Source organism: Uloborus diversus, chromosome 4, assembly GCF_026930045.1.
Source record: "Uloborus diversus isolate 005 chromosome 4, Udiv.v.3.1, whole genome shotgun sequence".
Taxonomy (NCBI): Eukaryota; Metazoa; Arthropoda; class Arachnida; order Araneae; family Uloboridae; genus Uloborus; species Uloborus diversus.
In genome coordinates, this window is record NC_072734.1 from 160,270,480 (window position 1) to 160,294,589 (window position 24,110).

The window sequence follows — 24,110 nt, forward strand, 5'->3', positions numbered from 1 at the left end:
TGTTTTGGTAGTTAACGTGAAAAAAACCCTGCGGAGTTTTAGGTGTGGCATAAGTTGTTGCTGTTACAGAGCTTCCCATTTTTATGTGCCTATAAGCTTTTTCATCGTAAATTTCGCAGTGTATAATTTTCCCCATCTTGAGAGAGGCCATCGTTGGGTAACGGATCATAACGTTCAAGTTCGTATAAACAGGAACGAGTGATATATGAGATACTGTTCTGCAAAGTCTAGATAGCAAGTTGCTGTAGCCTCACTAATTTTGAACGAAAGAATTTGATTCACCTCCGACTTTTATAAATATCTTGGAATTTTTTTTATAGGTTTGTTATCCTCTCGCATAAGAAGTTAACAACAAAGGTTGCATCTGAAAGCTGAAACAGTTGTTGATACTATTTTGAAGTGTTAATAATAGATTTCATGGAAAGTTTCAAACGACTTTTGGTTTGAAATGTTGCTCGCTAATTATTTGCTTCACTTTGATGTAACATTTACTCTTCAACTAATTCTTTCGTGTGGAAAGAATTGATCGATTCGTTTTGGATTGTCCTCTTCTTACCGAGAACAATGTCTTAAATCTCTTCCAACTTAAAATCCAAGTTATACTTTTCGTTTAATGAACAAATGAATGCTTCGCAGGATGTTTCATCCCACCATTCCACCTTTTTAAAATATTTTTTCACGATTATATTTCATTACCATTAGACATTTTGTTTTGAAAGCTAAATTCACTTCATACTGCTAAAAAGTCCCGTAAAATTAACGGTTTTAAATTGGCAGCTGAGTTGATTGTGCAAAACTGTATAAGTAAAGAAGGAAATTCGTAGTCACTATTGTTTTTTTACCATACATAAGTCTTCTCAATAAACCGATGGGGATTACGAATTTACTTCGTAGCTTCTACGGTTTTGCATAGCCAAACCTAAAACAGGCAGAGAATCAGGTCAATCCTAAAACAGACAGTTTAAAACCACAAATTTTACGGAATTTTCTAACGGTGCAGTAGGAGCCAAATTGGTGCCACGAGTCTCTATGTGCCATGAAATGCGTTGCAAAATTTAGATCAAATTGTGTAAGAATTATTTCAAATTCAGCATTTGTACTGGTTCCAACCGCCGAGTAGTAAATCGTTGCTGAGCAAGTTGAGTAAAAATACTCAGCTTGCATCAATTACTAAATTTATCAATTCGTAATTTCGCATGAAATTGTTGCATGGTGAATATGAATTGAATGTTTCCTTAACTTCTATATTATTAACAAACAACTTTTTTTCTATTTTAGATCATATTTCCAGTTTGGTAACTTGGATTACGTTTCCCGTCTAGTTGCTAGACTTCAGCTGTTGCCTATTTTTCTGAAATGAAGATGAGATTTTTTTCAAGATAAAGGTAAATATGAATTCAATTACATATTCATTTTATTTGAGAATAAACCGGGTTTATATTATTGCTGGATAGTCTTCATTGTTATTTGCGCTATTAACGCTTGTTGTTTCATATAACTTTGATAAATATTCATGGAATTTGTTTTAAGTTACCTATAGCAGTGATGCCCAAGCTTTCTTTATCCGTGGGTCGCATCTCATATTAAAATGAATTTCGCGAGCCAGAACACATAGAAAATTTAAAAGAATTTGAGGTTTTCTTTCCTTAGATAACATTGGGAAATACGAAAAAGGAAGGAAAATTACAAACTAAGATTCGTTGTTATCATTACTACATGCTTATTTTAGCATTGCTAAGTTTCCAACTTTATTTTCTGCACTAATTCATGACCATTTGGCTCCAAATTAGCAGCAATAATTTTTAATACCTGATGGGAATTGATCGGTTTTTCTTTTTTGAAAGTTTCCGGAACGTAGTTTTCTACTCGTAACATTGAACAAAACAACGGGTCACATGAATCAACTTCTCGGCCCGTTGATTGGGCCCCACCATAAAGCATTTTAGTGTATAAAATATAAATTTGTTACAATGTAGGACATGTTTCAACCGCAAAATGCAGTCTCTGCTGGAAACATAAATGTAGTAACTCATAACCATTCAGTTTCAGGGGCGGATAAAGATTTTTTTGGAGTGAGGGAGGAAGAGGGGGGGGGGGGGGAGACAACAGAGATTACAGATTGGCTTTCTTTTGTAAAACTTTTCTGAAAGAAATTACGAAGTATTTTGGGAAAATGAGAATATATTGGTATAAATAGAAACAGCATTTCATGCGCGAACTAATTGTCATGAAGTCGAAAAAAAATTCCGTCTTACTGTCATTGAGTGTAGTCTTGGATGTGCACACCATTTTATCTCTCAACTCATCATACTATTGGAACAAAATAATACACAAAAATATTTAAAATATTTTTCCCATTTACCCCAGCTGCCCCTAATTGTATTCAATCGGCTAATTTTAAACTTTACGTTTCATTTTAATGTCTGTGAGAACTAAAAATTGTGTGTGTTAATAAAGCTGCCCCTTCAACTTCCTGAAATATACCTTAGTTATGAAAGCAAATCGTTGCTCTTTACACATTGACTTTTTCTCCCATCAATTGGCCTAAAGAGATGATTTAAATTAAATATCAGGCTTGAATCGATGTGTAAAATCTAGTTACTTTACTGATTACATCCCAATTGCGCTAATATATTTTCTGCATTTCTGACCTGTTATCCTGTGAAACAAAAATATGAGGCAGTGAGAAGCAAAGGATATAAGAGGACTTTTAACATTTCGAGTAAAATGCGTTCAGACGCTAGGTATTCTTTCATTGATTTTTTTTTCTTCTAATCTAAATCATGCTGTCTAGCAGCACCCACCAGAGCTACCTTTTACACCAAAACAGACTGCCTGCCATTTGTACTGGTACCTACCATTTGTGTACTGGTTATCTCCAAATTTTTAATTTTGGCGTTTGCATTCCTTTGCTTCTCACTGCTTCATACATACTTGCCAACTCTACTGGATTTACCGAGAGACTCCCGGATTTTTTACATTTCTCCCGGTCTCCCGATTTTTATTGAAAATTTCCCGGTTTTTATAAATCTCTTTAAAAAATCCTTTCATTTAGGGATTTTCTTAAATGAAAAAAAATAAATCCCTTTAAATTTAATTTTTATAAAGTATCCCTCATTTTAGCGCTTTTACTCCATGGTTTGAAAGTTTCCTACGTAATATCAGACTTTCGCGCATTGGAATCTGGCACCATCAATCGGGGGGCGCGAAGCAAACACTGCCATACCATCCTTTACTGGAACCATTTCGCCGCATTTTCAGGCCCCTATTTGAGAACCTTCTGATGAGACCAGAACGCAAAAATTTTCGTCATCCAGTAAGCTATAATCACATACTTAAAATCCGAAATTTTAAGTCTGTTGGTTATTTAGTACCGAAGTTAAGCGAAAGCAAAGTTTCGCATTTATGACACTCACTCACTCACTCACTCATGATCATCAAAATAGAACTAGTACTTCCCACAAACTCAGAGAGGTGAAATTTGGTACAGAGTTAGGGTTTAATGGTCGCATAAAGGGAAAACTATAAAAACTAGGATAATCGAAGATCTGGAGTGACCCTGATTAGAAAACACAAGAGCCCAACCAAACTATTAGAGATCGACATACCGCCTTTACAAAAAATATTCAACTTGGTTGGCCGCTTCATTTGATGTCAAAAATCGAAAGTCTGAAGTATCTAATGAAGAACCCTCAGCTGGTCTCAGCTGTATTAGAGATATGGTAATGCCCCCTTCTACTATTGGTACATAAAAAAATCGACTGCCATTGCAAAAGTCCAGCGTAGTGGGACACATCTTCTAATTTAATTTAGCCAAACTTTAGTCTACTCGAATATTACACAAATTAAATGTTTCTACAAAAAGAAGTGAAATCCCACCAAAAACATTCTGTAAAAAACTAGCCAAGTCTCGATGGAGCTGTTTGTTTATCTCTAAAAAGTAATGAGATCTAGACAAAGTCATGACAAGTCGAAGGCTTCTTACTGCGATTTCTTTATTGTTATAGTTAATGTTGTGTGACTTGGCCGTTAAAGGGTACACAAGGGTACAAAACCAGGTGTTCCATGACACGATTGCACCAATCTGTCGCCAGAACCGCTACCCATTGACGATGGAAAATTGCCACTTGGAAAACGTGTAAACAAAATTGACTTGTACCCACTGACGTATAAAGAATGTTTAACGGCCAAATCACACAACATTAACTATAACAATCAAGAAATCGCAGTAAGGAACCTTCGACTTGTCATGACTTTGTCTAGATTTCATTACTTTTTAGAGACAAACAAACAGCTCCATCGAGACTTGGCTAGTTTTTTACAGAATGGTTTTGGTGGGATTCTTGTTTACGTTTGCGATCTCGCTTCGCACATGGTACCGTAAGAAGATCAAAAATGCATCTGAGCCTAATAAAATGGAAAGTGTTTTGGAAAAATTTAAAGTTATTCGTGTAGAATGCTTACTTCATGGCCCCACTTAAATACTACTAAATATCGTATTCAGTGGGACCATACTTGATTACAGTATTTCTTGTTGTACACAAATTGACCACTTTTATCAGGCACTTTGCAGCTAAAAGTAGATTAAATCTATAATTGAAGACCTGAAAATTTGTCTATGATCTTGTATTTTTACAGATAATAAAAATTCTTTTTTCCCTAAATAACTTCTCATTGAAAAAGTATTATTTTAACTTTTTTCATCCATCTCATATTTCCATTAATTAATCTCTATATGACTCGGGGAACATGCATATGATTGCATTTTATGGGATAACAAAAAATCCCCATTTTTCCCTCAATGACAATGAAAAAAGCAATATTGCACCACATTGAAAAAATCTACAGGATTGTTTTTGGCGGGCATGTTCATATGAATTTGTGCTTATGTAAAGTAGCTTGTGAAAAGTAGATCGTGTTTTGCAATGGATGAGTCTCAACCTTTTTAAAAATAGGAACGGCCTTCAGTTGATGTGGAGTGAGAAAAAGTAACCTGGGGGCTTTAAAAAGAAGCAAAAATGGATTTATACGTAGAACCATTTCGAAGAGACAAAATGGAAGGAGTGAAGTTTTCTTTCTCGAGCCAAGGACCCCAAGTCACGCGATAGATTTTAAAGCAAAGCTGTTGAATCACGTGACACGGAGTCTTAGTCTCAGCTTTTGCTAAGCCAGTGATTAGACATGCTCCCTTCATTTACTAATTCCTGCTCTAAGCGTAGAACGGGTCGTTTATTTATTCCGAATACAATTTTTCTTTAACGAGAAAGGTGAGTGCGAAACTGTGGTTTGAAGAACGGTATTGCGTCCGCTAATTGCAACGCCGTTGAAACGTCCCGGTTCAGTGGAGCACATGAAGGTGAACCCCACCGCTGATCCGGAGTTTTCGTGTTGCACACAAACAACGTTACAATTATGCGATGCACTGCGCTCACTGTCCGTTAATGATCGCCTGCGACAATTTAGTTTTTTTTTTTTTCTTTTCTTTTTTTTCTTTTTTTTTTTTTTTTTTTGTTTCTTTATTTATCTTTTTTTTTCTGACATCACACAGACGATTTTGTTACTTGATTAAGTTGAACAAAACGTAGCTTTTGAATTCTGTTCCGGTTCTGGTGTTTTTTTTTTTTTTTCAATACATGAGATATATTTTGAATTGGACATTTGCATGGAAAAGCGGTCTCGCGACATAAACGTTTTTCTGTTCAAAATCAAAACTCAGTTTTTTGCCATTAATTCCTACTATTAGTTTACTCTTCCCCTGTATGTATTTTATCTTGTTCAAATTTTGAACCGTTAAAATAATACTCTTTACCATCCACTCAAGTTCAAATACATTTTTTTTTAAACTTGTACTGGAGGGCACATTACTAAATAGTAATTCATTTATTAAATTTAATCAATTAATATAGGAATAATTAAAGTAGAAAATCAAATCGTTGTAAATTAAAGACAATTTAATGTAGGAATTGACTTTAATTTTTATATTGCTTTGTATAACACAAGTCTGTATTAAAAAAAAAAAAAAAAACCTCGAATGTAGTTTTGCTTGAAAACAATTATTTTGAAATTGCATTGTTATTGCTAACTAACACATCATGTTTATACTTTACTTGAGTGTGGAACAAAATGAATGTTCTATTTCCGATTTTTTTACATACAATAGATTTATGCGTATTTTTATACTATTTTTCAAGCGTTCTTTATCTATATATTAATCCATCACCATTATCATTGGCCCCTTGTGGGCCCTAGTTTTCTTCAGAAGTCTTTCCTATTCCATCATCCGCCATAAAATAATTTCCAGTTTGTTTGCAAATTCTCCATCCAAACAGTCCCTCCATCAGAAGTTGCATTACTGTATACCTTTATACCTGTTCTGTCTGTATTCATTCTCAGAAGGTGACGCAACTCTATCCACTGATTTTACCCATTAACTGTATATTCATCTTGAATTTTGTAAATGTCATGTTGACAGTGGATAAAAAATCCTGTTACAATTTTCAAGAAGTTAAAGATGTATGAACAACATTAGGTGCCTGTGGTCACTGACTATTCATTGAAGGACTAAGTACCCTCCTAACAACTTTTGTGCTGTATTGGTGTTGAATTCCCTGCTTTATGAAACAGAACAAAAAATGAAATAATTTTTGTTGCTACAGTAAAACCCTTCTAATGCGGACACTAACGGGACGAATTCTTTTTTATCCACAATTGAGGGGTGTCCGCAGGACAGGGGTTTAATAAAGTTATTTGCATTGGAATCGGAGAATTATAAAATGTCTGTATAAGATGGATGTCCGCACGTGAGGGGTGTCCGTTAGGAGAGGTTTTATTGTATATCCTTTTTAGTTTCGAAAGTCAGCGATCAAAATTTTCCTTATTAATTCTTACAATATATTTTTCATGACGTTTAAAAATCGACAATCTCGTTTATCAACTTAACTAACAGCTTGTCAAGGATATAAACAATTGTTTGTTTCTGAAATAAGCATTTTTACATTCCAATATAGTATTATTTTGCTCTATACTTTATTCATTTTCTAGGAGGAATCGCTACTGATTCTCTGATTTGAATTTTGACACTAATAGTTGTTCATAATAATTTTTTTGTTTCATAAAAATGGCAAATTAAGATCATCTTATTATCAAAATCTTATAAACTTCTAGTAAGCGATTCGGTTTTTATTCGATTTTTACATAGGACCGACGAGAGGCCATGTCAAACTAAGGACCCGGCTCGAAATCGAAGTAGTATAATTTTTAAGTGTTTTATGTGATGAGGAACCCGACAACTAAACTGACAAGGGTCCTGCCATGGCTCTCGGCGGCCCTGTTTTTACTCCAAGCTATAAAAATGCTTGCAGATCATTTTCATTTCTCGATATATTTTTGATAAGTTAGAGAAAATGACTTTGCGTGTGAAGAGGAAGGGGGGGGGGGTAATATTTACAAAACAAAAGGCAGTTTCGTCTGCTATTTTGCATTAAAAGTCAAAATTATGAATTATGTTTTGAATTGGATATTTTCTTTTTGCTGCAGTTGTTGTTGAACAGAACTAGTAATAGCACTTTCGTTATAAACATTCGTGACGCCAAGTTGATTGCTAACCGCTTTTGTGAGGGTACTTACTTGCTATAATGATTGTAGTTGTCCTTGGAAATTGTGTGGAAACGACTTTGATCGCCATTACTCTTTGTCTTCACTTAGATCTAAATAGATCCAACTGCTTCCAATACCTCGAAACCTGATCTTAATATTTATTGCAGAATCTATATGAGAGAGGCGAAATCCTATCCAGTTTCATTTGAAGGCTTTCTTTCTCCTCTCCTGCCCCCTGAATCGCCCATCTAGTTGATGATCTTTGAATTGCCAGGGGTGGAAACCCATTGGCTACGAGTTGATGTGACGACAGGATGTCGTTATGTATTGTTTCCTGCCGCACTTACCAACAAGTGACCAGATGGCCTGTGTGCCTCAAAGTTTTTCTGGCCAGCCAACTGAGTGCTAAATCAAGATGACGGTTCGGAACTTTGGCCCTCTCATCTCCGAGGTCCCAAGTTCAAATGCATTTTTCTTATCTGTTGTTTACCTCTTATCGTTTCCCCTGCGGTCGGGCCGTCAGGATGTTGTTCCAACCCTATCTACCACACAAGCCATGCAGAATTCCACTTGTAATATCCATTCCTCTATAAATTGGATGTCGGTGACACGCTTGATTGGATTGTGCTATCCTAAAAGGAAAAGCAAATATAGTAGGAGAGTGTGGGGCAAAGTGAAATAGTTAAGATGACTGAGCTCTTTCCAAAAGAACAAATTGGAAATCTGTATCAGAAATTGCAGTTGCATTGTGTTTTACAATCAAACTTTCATTGAAACATTTTTATTTTTTCGGTATAATCATATTCCTTCAAAAAAAAAAAAAAAGAAGTGGAAATGTTTCCCCCATTTTTTCATAGGGCAAAGTGAAGAATGAAATATTTTTTGATTGAAATAGTTTCTACGAGGGACGTTTTTAAAGTAAGGTCCGTTTTGAAATAAAAAAAAGAACGAGAACAGATAAAGAAAAGACATTCATTGCAAAAAAAAATCTACACCACCCTTACGCTACATTTCGACACTGCTCCCGTGATTTTCCAAGCATTTGTCATAGCGTGGTACAGGTTTTTGTATACCTATTCGTAGAAAATTGCCGCCTGTGTAGTCAACCATGGGGTAACATGTTCTCTGAGCTCATTATTGCTGTTGTGCCACAGACCACCTAGGAAAGACTTTTGATGCCGAAACAAATGAAAGTTGCTGCGAGCGAGGTGGGGGCAGACCAGAGAATGTTCAAAAACGTCCCAGCCAAAGACCTGTAAGAGTTCTCATGGTAGTCTGTCTACACAGGCGGCAAATTTGTACGAATAGGTATATAAAAACCTGTACCATGCTATGACAAATGCTTGGAAAATCACTGGAGCAATGTCAAAATATAGCGTAAGGGTGGTAGATTTTTGTGCAATAAATATCTTTGCTCTATCTATACTCGTTCTTTTTTTTATTTCTAAACGGACCTTACTTTAAAAACAGGCCTCGTATTCGATTGTGAAAAATATTTCTGAACACGATAAAGAAACAATAAACTAACAAATAAATCAATTAATTAATTAAAACACGAGGGAAAATAAATGAGTGAATGAATTAATTTATAAGAGAACTATAAAATGAAGGAATGTAAATAAATTAATTGATATCTGAATAAGTAAGCGATTGAAAATTACCGTACGCAAGTCCCTGAACCCAATTACCTCCCCTTTCGTTACCAAAGGTCGACCACAATCACGCTTTTAATTTCTATAAATGTCCGGGGAAAAACTCTTGAGCATTCTTCTCGTAACATCATAAAAGATAGGCTATGTAAATAATTTTTTTTTTTTTTTTTTTTTTGAACCTCAAGTCAAAAGAAAAAAAAAAAAAACGAGCTGAAGTGTGCATCACATGACTTCCTTTTACACCAATTTAAAGTTATTTCTCCATTATTGGCAATTTTAATGTAATTCAGTAGTTAACTCTCTAAATATCACCAACAAAGGCCAAATTGAAACCAGATTTTAAAAAAAATCGCCAAATTTGTCGCCAACTTCTCGGCGACCAAAAGCTTGGCGATATATCACCAAGTGTTTGCGTAAACTATAATTAACATTGATTTCCCCCAAAAAGGTGTAAAAGACCCTCTTTAAAACATCCGAATGCAACCAAAATTGAAGGTGCACAACTAGGCCCCACTAGAAGTCTACATACCAAATTTCAACTTTCTGGGGCATACCGTTTTTGAGTTATGCGAGATACATACGCATATACATACATACACACAGACGTTACGAGAAAATTCGTTGTAATTAACTCAGGGGTCGTGAAAATGGATATTTCGGGTGTCTCTACGTTCTTAGGAACTTATCCGCGTGTGGTCGGGTTGAAAAAAAAGCTCAACATTCATTCGTGGGTGAGCAAAATGGAAATTAAGGCCGAATTCTGAGTGAAATTTTTTTTGCGAATACAATACTTTCTTTTTTGTAAAAGGAAACAATACTTCCTTTTTTGTAAAAGGAAGTAAAAAACCGTGGACTAGTTATGGGCACCTTATCAGTACCCCAACCAGTAATATGCAGGTATGTCTTGTATTGTCAACATCAAGTTTACAATCGATACTCCAGAAACACCGTTAGTGGATTCACAAAATAGCATCTCTTTCTACACATTTTTCCAAACTTAAGTTTTATCTATGTTTGGAAAACGATGTTAGAATAGGTAAAAAATGCAATTTTCTTTGCTTTAAGTATTTAAACGGTTTGTTTTTTAAGGGCCTGACATTGCTATTTCTTATCAGATCGCAAATTTATTGGTACATACTTATTCTTTAGCTTATTTCCTATCACATAGGCATTTTTTAATGTTGCTCGAATTGGTAAGTTGCAATTATAATTTTAGAAAAATAAGTTTTAATATGGTGAAATACCTTTTTTTTTTTTGGGGGGGGGGGGGGGGGGTTACTGAAGATAATGGAATTCAGCTACCATGACCATTTTTCGTTTTTAGTATGTCTCCAACTAAGCGAGTGTGATCACAAGTTATGAAACCAGTGTATTCTCATTTATATCAAAAAGTACATATCGATCATAGTTGAAAATTTCGCAGCTATAAAAGTGCAATTTCTAAGTTCTGAAACCATCAGAATTGGGTTTACTAGTCATTTACCCTAAGTTGGTTGCTTTGAATATAAGTGATATAAATTTTATTTGTTGAAGTAATTATTTTTCTTTTACATTAAAAAAAAAAAAGATAATAATTACGATTTTTAGTCGTTACCTATTATAAAAAAGATTGCTACCCATGACGGGGCAATCTCACCCTCGCTTCTCCTGCTCCTCTCCTTTTAAGGTCCCTTTACTATATATAAGGATATATACATTAAACTTCATTTTTTTCATATTTTATCAAATGCGAATTAAAGAACAGAACTACTTGCCCAATGGTAACGCATGAATCATGTGGGTAAGCATCTAAAATGACAGTTTTAGACAGAAATTTTGAATGGAACATGGAAGTCTCGATGTTGATTTATTTCTAAAAAAATCCCGTTAAGTCAGTAGCAAACCTGCAATACAAAAGCTCTTAAAGGCGGCAGCACAGGTTAAACAGATTCTTATTTTGTAGAAACTTCGGTGTTCCGCTTTAAAACTTAGCCGCCAACCTCCACAGCATGTTTTACCATTAGATAAATCATTTTCGACTCCATTCGGAATTCGCCAAGGATTTTCCAAGAGTGAATATTCTTTTCAGAAATCTCCACACCCCTCTATTATTCATTGCATCGGTTCGAGTCATTTATTTTTATAGCTGCTGTCTTTCCAGTTTTTAATGCTCTTTCCCAGATTCTTTTTTTCCCCCTCCCCTGTCTATCTTTTCTTTCTCCCGTGGCTTCTGCATTATCGGGACCTATTTTAAAAAGCCGCTTTTTTTTTCCCTTTTCTCTCCCTTCCATTTTTTTAATGAAAAGAAAGATAAATGTATCATTACCCGGAATTACATTATTAAGTGGTCCTTTGTTACTGACGAGAAGACTATCGACTTTTATCAGCGATAGGTTGGAGTGTGTATGTGTGGGTTGGTATGCAAGGGGGAGAGAAAATGTGGTTTTGCCGTTGTTTTTCTAGATACTAGTTCCGAGTTTCATCAGTTTTTGATGAAAGTGAGTAACTAAAGTGTACGGAAATGCAAATCTTCGATCTTCTCATTGGGATTTTATTTGTTTTTATTGTGGGTGTTTATAGAATAGTTTTTTTTAGCTCATCACAAGAGTAGCGGCTTTTTTTTTACATGCATACCTTTCACGCAGCGAATTTTTCTCTATGTGTGTGTGTGTGTTTTTTTTTTTTTCCTGAATTGTTATTTTTGCTATAAAACATTTTTTTGCCGCCTGCCTTGTCTAGTGGTCAGAGAAGTCTGACTGCGGCAGGAAGCTCCGGGTTCGAAATCCGGCTAGGGAATGGACGTACTTTATCTCTCCTGTCCTTGTCCTTTTTTGGTGTGCACGTCTTGTTGTGTTTCGAATGGTTGCCTACCCCATAAACAGGTCCTTATGGCATGTGTGTACTGTAGAAGTCGGACTTCACACCAAATTACGGTACAGTTGGAAAAGTGAAGCAACGTGCCCCAAATTGCCTGCCTTGCTGGTTTAGACAACAACATAAGACATTTTTATAAAATATCCATACCTGTCAATTGAGTATTGAAACGAGCTGATGTGTGAATCACATGACTTCCTTTTACTCCAATTTAATGTCATTTCCCCATTATTCGCTATTTTAATGTGATTCAATATTTATTCTCTAAATATCACCAACAATGGCCAAATTGAAACAAAAAAAAAAAAAAACTCCGCCAAATTTGTCGCCAAGTTGGCGACAAATTTGGCGGCCAAGTGTCCGACAAATTATAACGCCACTTGAGTTTACATCGAAATTAACAATGATTTCCCCCCAAAAAGGTGCAAAAGACCCCCTTAGGAACATCCGAAAGCAACCAAAAGGGGAGGTGCACAACTAGACTCCACTACGAGTCTATGTACCAAATTTCAACTTTCTAGGACATACCATTTTTGAGTTATGCGAGATACATACGCACATACGCACATACACACATACGCACATACATACAGACGTCACGAGAAAAGTCGTTGTAATTACCTCGGTGATGGTCAAAATGGATATTTCGCGTGTCTATACATTCTTAGGCACTTTTCCGCATGTGGTCGAATCGAAAAAAAAACTCAACATTCATTTGGGGGTGAGCAAAATGGAAATTAAGGGCGATTTTTGAGTGAAAATTTTTTCGCGAATACAATACTTCCTTTTTTGTAAAAGGAAGTAAAAAATGAACAAATATTAATTTGAATTCTAAAATTTTGAATTCACATCATGTTTTTCGCAATCACGAGTTGCGACAAGACCCTACTCCTTGGAGTTACTGTTTCTAGAAAGGGCTCCTGTTCCCCCAAGCCTGCCCTTCCTCTTGGGCGGTTACGTGTGTGTAGCGTGCGTCCATGTGTAGGCTTGTGTGTGTTGCGTAGGCCTGGTGTATGAACGTGGGCGTGCGTGTGTGTAGGGTATGGACGCCACCAACCAGGAGAAGCGGATTCCGGGGGACAGTGCTCAGGAACAGAGGCTGGTGCGCGGTGGTGCTGCAGAGGCCCCTGGTTCACGCTGAAAAAGGAAACAAACGCCAAGGACTGTCAAGTGAGAACAATAAGCAATCTTGATTGCTAAAAAAACTTGAGTACCTTCAATACAGCTACATTTTCCAAAGTTTATTTTCTTAATATTATTATTTCTTTGTAAAAGACATTTTTATCAAAAACATAAATATCTTTTACATAGTAATGATTATACTTTTATTATTTTAAATACATTTTACATAGCAAACTGAAAGCAAAAACCCTAACCGAAATTTGTATAACAAACGTTAGAACTAAACTGTAAATCGAGCTTGTTTACATGTACACTTTCATCAGAGAAATTTTCCAAAGGTATTTTGCTACTGCTATTGCTATGTAAAAGAAAGAAACATTCTTTCTGTAAATTGGGTTTTTTTACATGCCTTCTTTCTATGCAGCGAAGTTTTCTAATGTTTTTTTAACTGTTGTTATTGCTATGTGCAGGAGATAAAATTTATCTAGTATCCTACCTGTAAGTTGATTTTCCTACATAAATACCATCTATGAAGCTAATTATTTCTAAACTTTATCGTTTTTTTGTTCTATTAGTAAGTAAAAGCCAATTTTTTTATCAGAAACTAAATTTAGCTTTTTTTCATGCATACTTTCTATGCCGCAAAATTGCCCAAACATGTGTATTTTTTATGCTATTTGCACTGTTTGAAAGATAAATTTCTAAGAAACATACTAAAAAGTATACTAACTTGGAGTGTACTATTTAGAACAAGAACAAACAAACTTAAAAAAAAAAAAAAAAAAAAAAAAAAACTTACTTTCACGAAGGAGGTTTTTTGAGTTTAACTTACCCCGAGAGGGAATTTCGAAGCAAGTTTAATTTTGAGTATGATATACGGCAACATTTGGCCAAGATAGAACCAAACATTCATGAACTTCGGAGCCAAAGAGAAACCTAGTGTTCCCACTTACTAGAAACAGTCTTTTTTAATTTTATATCTGATTAACAAAAGCGTGGTAGTAAAATATTCATTCGAGTTAAATTTCTTGTTTTATTTTGAATCACCTATTGGTAATTAAAATTTTACTAATTTTAACACATTTCAATGTTACAAATTTTTGCTGGTTGTACGCATTCCCGTTCCCGGTAGCAGAAACAGCGTGACGCTACGACACCCGTCGCAGATTCTTAAAATCTGCACATTATTTCTGATTTTGAAAGATTTTTATTTCGCTTTTTGCAAAAATCTGTCAAATTTAAAATATAAAAATACAGTTCAGAGTGAAACAGTAAGGCAATGTAAAACAAACAAGGCGGGTAAATGTTTGCAGGAGTCTTCTGTGGCTGAAAGGTCAAAGGCACTTGCTCCTTTAGCTGCCTGCGCCTAAGTTTTCTATTTTAATTAGAAACTTTTCAGCCTACGTTTTACTCTTAATTTTTATATTTAGCATTTTATTTTCATGCATTTCTTGGTGATAATTCATAATTATTGTTTTTCGACTAATCTATCGCAGGTTTGTCTCTGCAGACTAATTTTTGGTTTTTCAATCTGCCTCGCAGACTGCTGATGAAAATTCTACTTCTGGGTACGCATCATTGATAATACACAGAAAGCGATACATAGGTTCAAAAACTTAGGGAACCTATGCTTAGGTGCTTCAAAAATTCATCAAAACAAAAGTATTACAGCTGCGGAAAATATGTTTTTATCCCGCCCGTAGGATTAACGGTCAATGCGCGGCGGTTGATTGTAGATGACCGATTACCGTTAATCTGTGACGAGGTCGTCATCCCGACTTGGAAGGAAATCAGACAACAGAACAATGACTGGAGGGTAGAAATGGTGACTCATCTGCTCGTCATAGTATCCTGTCACACTGTCATACAGATCCCGCTTATTTGTAAGGTGAACCCTGATAACGGGATGAGATAAGGCCTCAAGATGAGATCTTCTTTCTTATACATTGGGCTCTTCTTTTTTTTTCTGATGTATTATTAATAAACTCCAAATAAACTTCTGTCTGCCATTGTTGCAAAATTTCATGAGAAATATATCACTGTAGGTGGCGTAAGTCATTACCACTGGACGTTTGTGTATTTTCATTCGTAAGCTGAACGTAGCCCAGCATTGCAAAATTCAATAGATTAGTTTGCTACAAATTGCCAGTAGATTGATTGCTACTACTTATGACCAATAAAAGCTTCTCTCATAAGCTGCGTCTAATTCGGTTTTGTGACAGGAAATCAAAAAATTTTCAACTTTGTTTTTGTAATACAAAATGTATCATTAACATAATTCATAGCATTATTCATCAAACAAAGTAGCAAGGCATTGTTACACTAGGCTAATTAAGGAGTATTTTTAAATTGAATAAATACTTAGTTTCTTGATTCAGGGTTTGGTGCTAATAATGTGTATAACTTAAATGATATCTTTATGTAATAAAAAATGTATCAAAATTGATAAGTGATTTAATATTATAAGTATTTGATGTTCGATGTTGCTGCAGTCGAATTTCAAATTTATACTCCTTTTGTTTTTTAATTGGAAAACACTAATTCACTGTCAATGCTTGCTGATTTTTCATCATTTGTTTCGAAATTTTTCTTTAATTTGTAAAGTCACCAGAAATGTACCACTAAATCTTCGGAATGCAACTTGAGGAATGTAGAATTAAAGACATACACACAGATTAAGTTGGGGCTAAGTAAAATAATATTTTTAAAAATGAAAGGCGAGTTGAGATACATGAACTGAATATAATTAAAAGTTTTCATTATCAGAAGCGCTATTGGAGGGACAGGGAGGGGGCTTTCTCATATCGAAAATTATTACTCTACAGGGGGTAGCCCAACACTTTTGGATTGCATATGATGTACGTTTCACTAAACTTAGACTCGTAAAGATTATTTTCAAGGGAATTTTATGCGACGTTAAGTACAAATAAATAATAAAAATAATCGAAAATTAACAATACAAAAAAGTTAAACAGAAACAATTGTAATTTGTGTAAACTTAAAATAATAATAAATGTAAACTTAGTGTCGGTTATGCTGGCAGTTATTAACATATGATTGGTTCCTAGAACAAGAACAGTAGTTGCTAAGGAAACGTAAACAGTACAAACCGCTTCAAAACTGTGCTTGTTTTTTTTTTCTTATAAGTAATCATAATTTTTATTTATTTATTTTTTTTTGGGGGGGGGGGTGTAATTATATGAATTTCGTGTTATGTTTAGTACGAAATTCTTTTTAAAGTGATACAGACGAATTTGCATTTTATGAAACGAAAAAGATTTTCTCTAAGCATCAAAAGTTTCCGCAATTTTGGCCAAGACTGTATGTATATTCAAGAAAATCACAGCATGGCAATCGCTCGGGTATTTGACTGGCATTTTTTAAAGCAATGCAGTTTGTATTTTGAACATTTAACACAAAATATTCATTTCGCAAAATATTTTCCCCTTGTTTTGTTGAGCTGAGTTTAAAGGTATAATTGAATTTCTAAAATACATTTCGAGTTATTTTTAAAACATTGCTAAAAGCATGGTAACTGACTAACTTGTTACTTTCATACTGTCAGTCAATTACCATGTTTTTAGCAATTTCTTCTTTTTTTATCATCCAAAATGTAGCTCAGAAATTCACTTATACCGTTAAATTCAGCTTTAAAAACACAACATCTAGGGGGAAATGTCTTCCGTATAATGTGTATTTTGCTTTGGATGTTAAAAAAATACTGTGTGTCTGTCAGTTGCCCGTGGAATTGCCCAGTAATATTTTTGATGTCCAAATACAATTCTCCGACCATTCCATTCGGCCACAGCAATAAAGGAGCGTCGCTCTATTATGCATGCAAACGCACTAAGTAGATCAAAAAGGAAAAGGTTTTAATGAGCTTCGAATTTATCCCAACTTGACCTTGCAAGCAACCTATTTTCGGAATCAAATAGTGCTTCCAGACGTAAGCGGCGGACTTCATCGATTTTTCCACCTGCGGGTTCCGGAGAACAGAAGAATATGTACATTACTGTCCGAACTAATGTTTCCTCGGAGCGGGGATCGATTCCTTCACCTATTTGGAATAATTAATTATTCTTTGGATCGCGAGGCCGAAATTTCTCGTCGGTTGAAATTTATTTGTGATAGTCTGTTGCAAATGTAATAATGTTTTAAAACAGCAAAATATGATGAGGCGTTCATTAAATCGAATTTTCATTCATGGAGGATGGCGACTTTTGTATCGTTTGTAGTAGGAAGGTGCTATGAGTTGTTTCTTGGACTTTGTTTTCGATATGTGTTATAATTTGTCGATTCTTTTTTATTGCACAAGTTTTGCTTTCTTATCTCGTAAAACAAAAAGAAAAAAAAAAGGAGAAGAAATGTTTTTTTTTTCATGTTATTAATTACTAGTGGTACCCGCACGGCTTCGCCCGAAGCATAAAATTTGAAGGTTATTTGGTTCGCCTGTATATTTACAAACAATAGATGATGAATTTCTTTCCAATTTGCAATGTTAGTTTGCTCGCCGAGGTTATGGTAATTTGCTCGGTAAAATGTTCTTAAAATTGGAATTAGAAAAAGAAAAAAATCGAATTTTCTAAAAATCGCTTCGATGTGCACACCCTCATGCTATAAACTAATATTGTGCCAAATTTCATGAAAATCGGCTAAACGGTCTAGGCGCATCACAGAGATCCAGACTTTCAGTTTTATTACTTGGTAAAGATAATAATAATCGATCACATCATGAAATGTTTACAGTAACTGAGAGAACTATGATTTTTAATGTTTTTTAGTAGTGTGTATATTTCATACCAGCTGTCAACGGCTTACAGTAGAATATTTAAAAAAAATTTTTTTTTTTAGACATTGTTTTTGCACTGCTCAGAATTTTCAAGACGTTAGTATTTCAAGGAGTTATTATTTTTTTAAAAATATTTCTGTGAATATTTATATGAAGGTAATCATTATGCATGAGCTATTAATTTCTTCCTCACTCATTGCAAAATTCCCCCTCCCCCTCAAAAAAAAGTTTTTGGAATTTCTTATTTTCTTCCTGCTCTAGAGACCTTGCACGATGCACATGCGACTGAATATTGCCTAAAATAGTGTATAAATTACAGCATTTGCATTCTCACTCGGTTATTTATTCTTCGTTTTATATAGTTATCTATATGTGTGTATTTATTAATTTATCATCCTTTTGCAGGTTCTGTGCCGCTCCGAATCCTGGCGACCAGAAAATTCCAGAGCAACCCTGACCCGTTCCAACCTTTCATCTCTATAAGCAGGTATGATTCTTCATCGTTAGGGTCACTGACAATGAGCTCTAGATTAGAAAGCCCGGGTTCTAACAAAGCTTCAGAAACCCTCTATCCAGATTCTTTCCTTTTTTTCTTTGGAGGGTGGCGTTTATGGGGCTATGTACATTCTTTACCCTCTCTCCAGCAGGTAGAGAGGCCATCCTAGGGGCCGTTCGGGCCCTTTGTGTTCTCCAGATAGGCTTAGCAGTCTGTGTTTACGACGAGTACTTTTCCATTTGTTAAGTAGTCCATTGCACTGAGTATGCTTTGGAATTGATGGTATGTGAGATTCGGCTTTTCCATCGCGGTGTTTTTCAGAAATTTTGATGATAGTCGGGGCTTTTCCTTTTGCAGAAAATTGGAATAAATGCGAATTGAAGTGGAATTACACGTATATTTATTTATTTATTTATTTTTAAATTTATTTATTTATTTTTTGCGATATTCGAGAGCTTTGAATTGTAATTCCATGACCTGTTATTAAATCTATGAGCTTGGAAATCGTAAATTCCTGACGGCCATTTTTTTTCAATAAGCGAGTGACTATCGCGATGACGAAAATTGGAAGTAATAAACTGTTTTACTCTTGAAGTAGATTTCGAATTTCTAATCTTTATTTTAATAAAAGATCTGAGGAAAAGTGTGCATCACGAAGGGGAAAAATAAAAAATGTTTTTTCTATTTTGCATGCAGTTGTCGTCTTATTGGAATAGATTCAAAACTTAAGATTTCTGGTTCAAAATTCAATTTAAGAGACATTTCATATTAGCATATCGGGAGTCGGGGGATCCAATAACAATGAAATACGCTTTATTATTTGTTTCAATCTTTAAAATTATTCTGTTTTATTCAAAAGTTTATAACATTTTATCAAAAATTTTCACCTAACATTAAATACTTCTAGTCGCACGAACGTTTTTACACAATTTATTGTCTGTTTTGGCTATTTTCTGAAAGGTCTTGATTCATTATGCACTATTACCGCACGATTTTCTTTTTCTTTCTGTTCTAGAGCACCTGAAACTTTGTCGGCAAGAGTTCTTCTATATGGATGTTCTTCGAATGTTTTTTAGATTCAAGATTAATCTATTTATGAAAGAGAAAAAGATCAAATAAAAAAATATACATATATTATGAATTCAATAAAAACGATCCTCTTCGGAAAACTTAGTAGTTGTAAAATATAAAATTATGCTTTAATGTAGTTCCTTCATTTATATGGTTTATAATAATGCGGATTTTATATCGTTGTTAATGAAAATCGCAAGCGTAAGAAGTCTGGTTTCTTCACAAAATCGTTTTCGCAATTAAGATCTGCGTGAATTCAGAAACAGTATTTTCAACTAAGCACTAAAATGAGTTCCTGGTTTTTAGTGAGAACTCATTAGATGCATTGTGTTTCTTACTACATTTTTTTTTTGTTTTATTGTTTTTTTTTCTTATAATAGTTCAGTTTATTTTGTTATCTGTGAATTTCTTTTGAGAAATTTCTAGTACTGCTATTGCGGTACCAAGTTGAAAAAATTGTCGAATACGAGTAATGAATTTTTAGTCTGGTATTGCAATCACTATTTAAGACTTACTTAAATGATGGCGATCTGCTTCTATCGTTAAGCTTCATTTTTTATTCTGCTTGTATAGTTAATAGCTATGTATCTTTTTTTCTAACACTTTTTTGGTGTAGTTTCTTCTCCCCCCTCCTATTTTTTGTTACGCGCCTGTCACGTTAATATGCCGAAGGACTTCGATTGTACTAACTGGTGCTTCAATATTCTCCTTTAAAATAAGTAAGGGAAGGCGAGGTACAATGAAACAAAATCGCAGTTTTTTTATTTAGCCAAAATGTTGCATACACGCAAATAATATTTTTTTAAACTTTTTGTATTTTCTCCATTAAAACGAATTTTCCATAGGTTTTAAACACTATTTTTGCATGGTAAATAACGAAAGAAAGTTCATGTTAAGTGTTTCTTTCTACCCCGCTTTGCCCCAATTCATGGTGTCCAGAAACGCAGTGTTTCATGGAAATATGCATTCGTACCCAACCAATTATTTGTGAATTTGTTTAGCAATGTGTGGATGACCCCCTTTTTCTGTCCTGGTTTTTTGTTTTTCTTCCCCAGTGACTTTCTTCTATCTGAACCAAAAGGGTCGTCCACCATTCTGAAAGATTTATTGGCCATAACAAGTGATTTCTTTTGTTCCATCCTTCTCCTTAAGGCTCTTCTATACCGTCCATCTTGGATTTCGACGCTAATGCTTTCTCTACGGGAAAATCTGCTACCTGTGCAAAGCATAACACGAGAAATTACTGGAATATTTTCATGCGGTTTGTTTTAAACGATGGCTATGACACAGAACTAGATATGCGCTTTTTTATTTTTTCTGTAATTATTTTGAAATTTTTTTAATAGCATTTTAAAACTTTAAACGACTATTTTAACACGTTTGAAAAATGATATGGAAAAACTGAAAAAGGAGCGCAAAAGATTGAACATTTCTCTTTAAAAACATATTTTGAGTTTGTTTCTGAGACAATTTGTTCTATTGATATTCTCCACGGAGTAAAGCCTTGTTTTCGAAAAATTGTGAAAAACTGCGAAAAACACGCCTTTCACCAGACCACACCCATTTCCTCCCACTTTGAGGGGCCACTTTCTCTTCTCCCCCAGGGTCTTCAGGGTCTTGGGGTCTTGTCTTCTGCTTCTCCGCTCCTCCGCTTTGCCTCAATGGCAGGCAATAAATTACTGAATCCCTACTAATGACCATTCATTCTTTGTCGTTTTGTGTGTTGGTCTTGTATTTCTGTGACATCGACGAAACTCGTTCTAAAAAGAAGTTTTTTTCTTCTTTCGAGTTCTATTCGATAAGTTTTTGAAATTATTTAGGTGATATATTTTTCAATGCTGTTTTAATATAAGTACCCCGTTTAAATGTAGAAGTTATTTTGTTTGAAAAATCAGTGAAAATTACCGCATCTTATAATGGGAAAAAAATTCGAAATGCCATTTTTATTTATGTATTTCTTTATTAAATTATTAATTTAAAAAATATATAGCCAAGTACAGTGATTGCGATTTATATCTCGATGTGAAATTTGCAAAAATATAAACGAATTCACTTAAAATACACTAGCCACATTAGGGGAAAAGTGGCGAGTAAATCATGAAATTTCCCACTCCTGAGTGTATGTGCAGTAGAATGAGATTAATCTGGCGATTATACATATTCCTCAGAGATTATTCAAAATGGGGTTGTTTCCTTCAGTCAGAAGTACTATTTTTAGTCATTGAAATTGATAGAATAAGCAAAAAAGAAAAAAAAACATGAAGCGAGAAAAAACTTTCATTTCCAGATGCTTATTTTTTAACATGTCCGATTTTGAAAATAAGACGTGGTCTTTATGACGTCACAAATGATGTACTTAGGCGCATCTGTGTATTGCGTTTTCACGTTATTGTATTCAAGAAGCGAATTAAATATTGCGCTCTACGTTTGCTATCAACCATATCGTTGCCATTACACTTGAGTAAAGATGCGAATTAAATATTACGCTCTACGAATGGCAACAGTGAATGGTATTTCATCATTTGTGATGTCATCGGCAGAAGCGTACATAATAAAAGCGTACCGATTAAAATAAATTTTTAAAATTATTAAACTTAGTCAAATTATTTAAAGAATGGTCAGATTCTATTTGCAACTCCAGAGCTCGAATATGCTACCTTGCGGTGATTAACAATATTAAAGAAAAAGGTAAAACATTCCATGCCACGTGTTTTCTTTGGGTAAATTACAGGCTTCAGACAGTTTGTTGTGTAATGTAATTTCAGAAGAATAGAAATGAAAGCTTCCCACAAACACGATCAAAAATTACTGTCATTCACCGTCAAAGCAGGTTATAAGTTACGGCATCTGTTTGTTCTACCTTTTACATCCACTATTAAACAGTGATTGCAGCGCCCCCTATAGTTTATTGGAGTTGCGAATGTTTTTAAGCATGCTCTTTCAGGAAAAAAAAAAAAAAAACTTTTAATTTTGGAATCAACCCCATTGCCACTAAAGTTGGGAAATAGTCTTTGTTATAATAAAGCTGAAGTCTGTCTGGATGTCTGGAGGATGTCTGGTTGTCTGGATCTCTGTGACGTTATGTCCGTCGGACGTTTTGTCCCTCGGATGTTTTGTCCGTTGGACGTTTTGGTCATGGATGTTATGTCCGTGGACGTTATGGATCTGGACGTTATGTCCGGTTCCCGTGACGCGCATAGTGCCCTGACCGTTCTGCCGATTTTCAGGAAATTTGGCACAAAGTTAGTTTGTAGCGTGGGGTGTGCACCTCGAAGCAATTTTTCGAAAATTCGATTTTGTTCTTTTTCTACTCCAATTTTAAGAACACTTTCCCGAGCAAAATTATCATACGACGGACGAGTAAATTACCAAGTTATCATAACGTGGAACCGTAATATGGTAAGCCAATAGGCGAAAAATTCACCATACATTTTTTGTAATTATACAGGCGAACCATAAGACCTTTTAATTTTCTACTACAAGCAAAGCCGTGTGGGTATGACTACTATTTAATATTTATCAAATATATTTCTTGACTCGTAGTGGTGAATACAATAAAAGTCCATAGCTTTTCTAAAAATCAGGTCAGTTTGTATAGAAAAAATATTTTGCTTGACAATGTTCCTGAACTAGCAATATTAATTAAAAATAATCGTCTCTTTCTGGAAGGATCAGATATATCACACACAACGATGCTTTTGAAAATGAAGTTTAGTAAAAAAGTTGATAATAATTCGGAAAGTCACAGCAGAATGAGTCTGAATAGGTTATCTTACAAGAAAATGTTTTTCTTTAGAATATTGGCTTGGTTTGCTTTTTGATATCGAGGCTTTGTGTGTTATGCATTTACTTTCAGATCTTTAATTTTCAAGACTTTGACATTATATAGAATTCTAAATATGTAATTAAATTTGAAGTTCCGTTTTGTTTAGGTAAACATTAAATAGTTAATAATATAAACTTTTTTTTTTTTATAGAATTAAAACTATTATCTAATATACATTTTCCACGGCAAGAAATGAAAGTAATGTACAAAAAAAAGGCACATTTCAGTTTTTTAATTGAAATATTATTAGAAATTTTAATTGCAACCGAGACATTTTTCTTTTTTTAGACGATTGAGTTTTCTGGTGTTGCTTGAAAATGTTCAGTTTTTGCAATTAAGATCTCATTACTCCACAAATAATCCTAATTTATTGCATTATCCACGAATAGGAAATTATGTGAATAAACTAGTAAATTTGATAAACATTACATAATGTATCATATTTACCAAGTCTATTGAAAATTATGAATAATCGTCGCTAGTTATATATAATCAACAGATTGTTTCCGTTACACACACACACGGCAGGGAGGTACTTGGGCACCCGAGTAGGAACGTAGGTGGTTTTTGGAACGCCAAAAAAAGAACCAAACCGTTCCAATTTTAATTTTAGGGCTTTACGATGCATCGATGCATCGTAAAGCCCTAATTCCCAGACATCATTTCATTGTTCTTTAACTTGAATTTGCAATAATTATTTTTACA

At 34.5% G+C, this 24,110-nt stretch overlaps 1 long non-coding RNA gene across 2 annotated transcripts in view; it reads left to right on the plus strand.

Moving 5' to 3' along the window:
* LOC129219801 (uncharacterized) overlaps positions 1–24,110 on the plus strand; it is a 124,773-nt gene that overhangs the window by 28,594 nt on the left and 72,069 nt on the right. For both annotated transcript variants that reach the window (XR_008580438.1, XR_008580437.1), the window contains exons 2-3: positions 1,279–1,385; positions 18,418–18,499. This is a non-coding gene — a long non-coding RNA (uncharacterized LOC129219801). The remainder of the gene's footprint in view (positions 1–1,278; positions 1,386–18,417; positions 18,500–24,110) is intronic.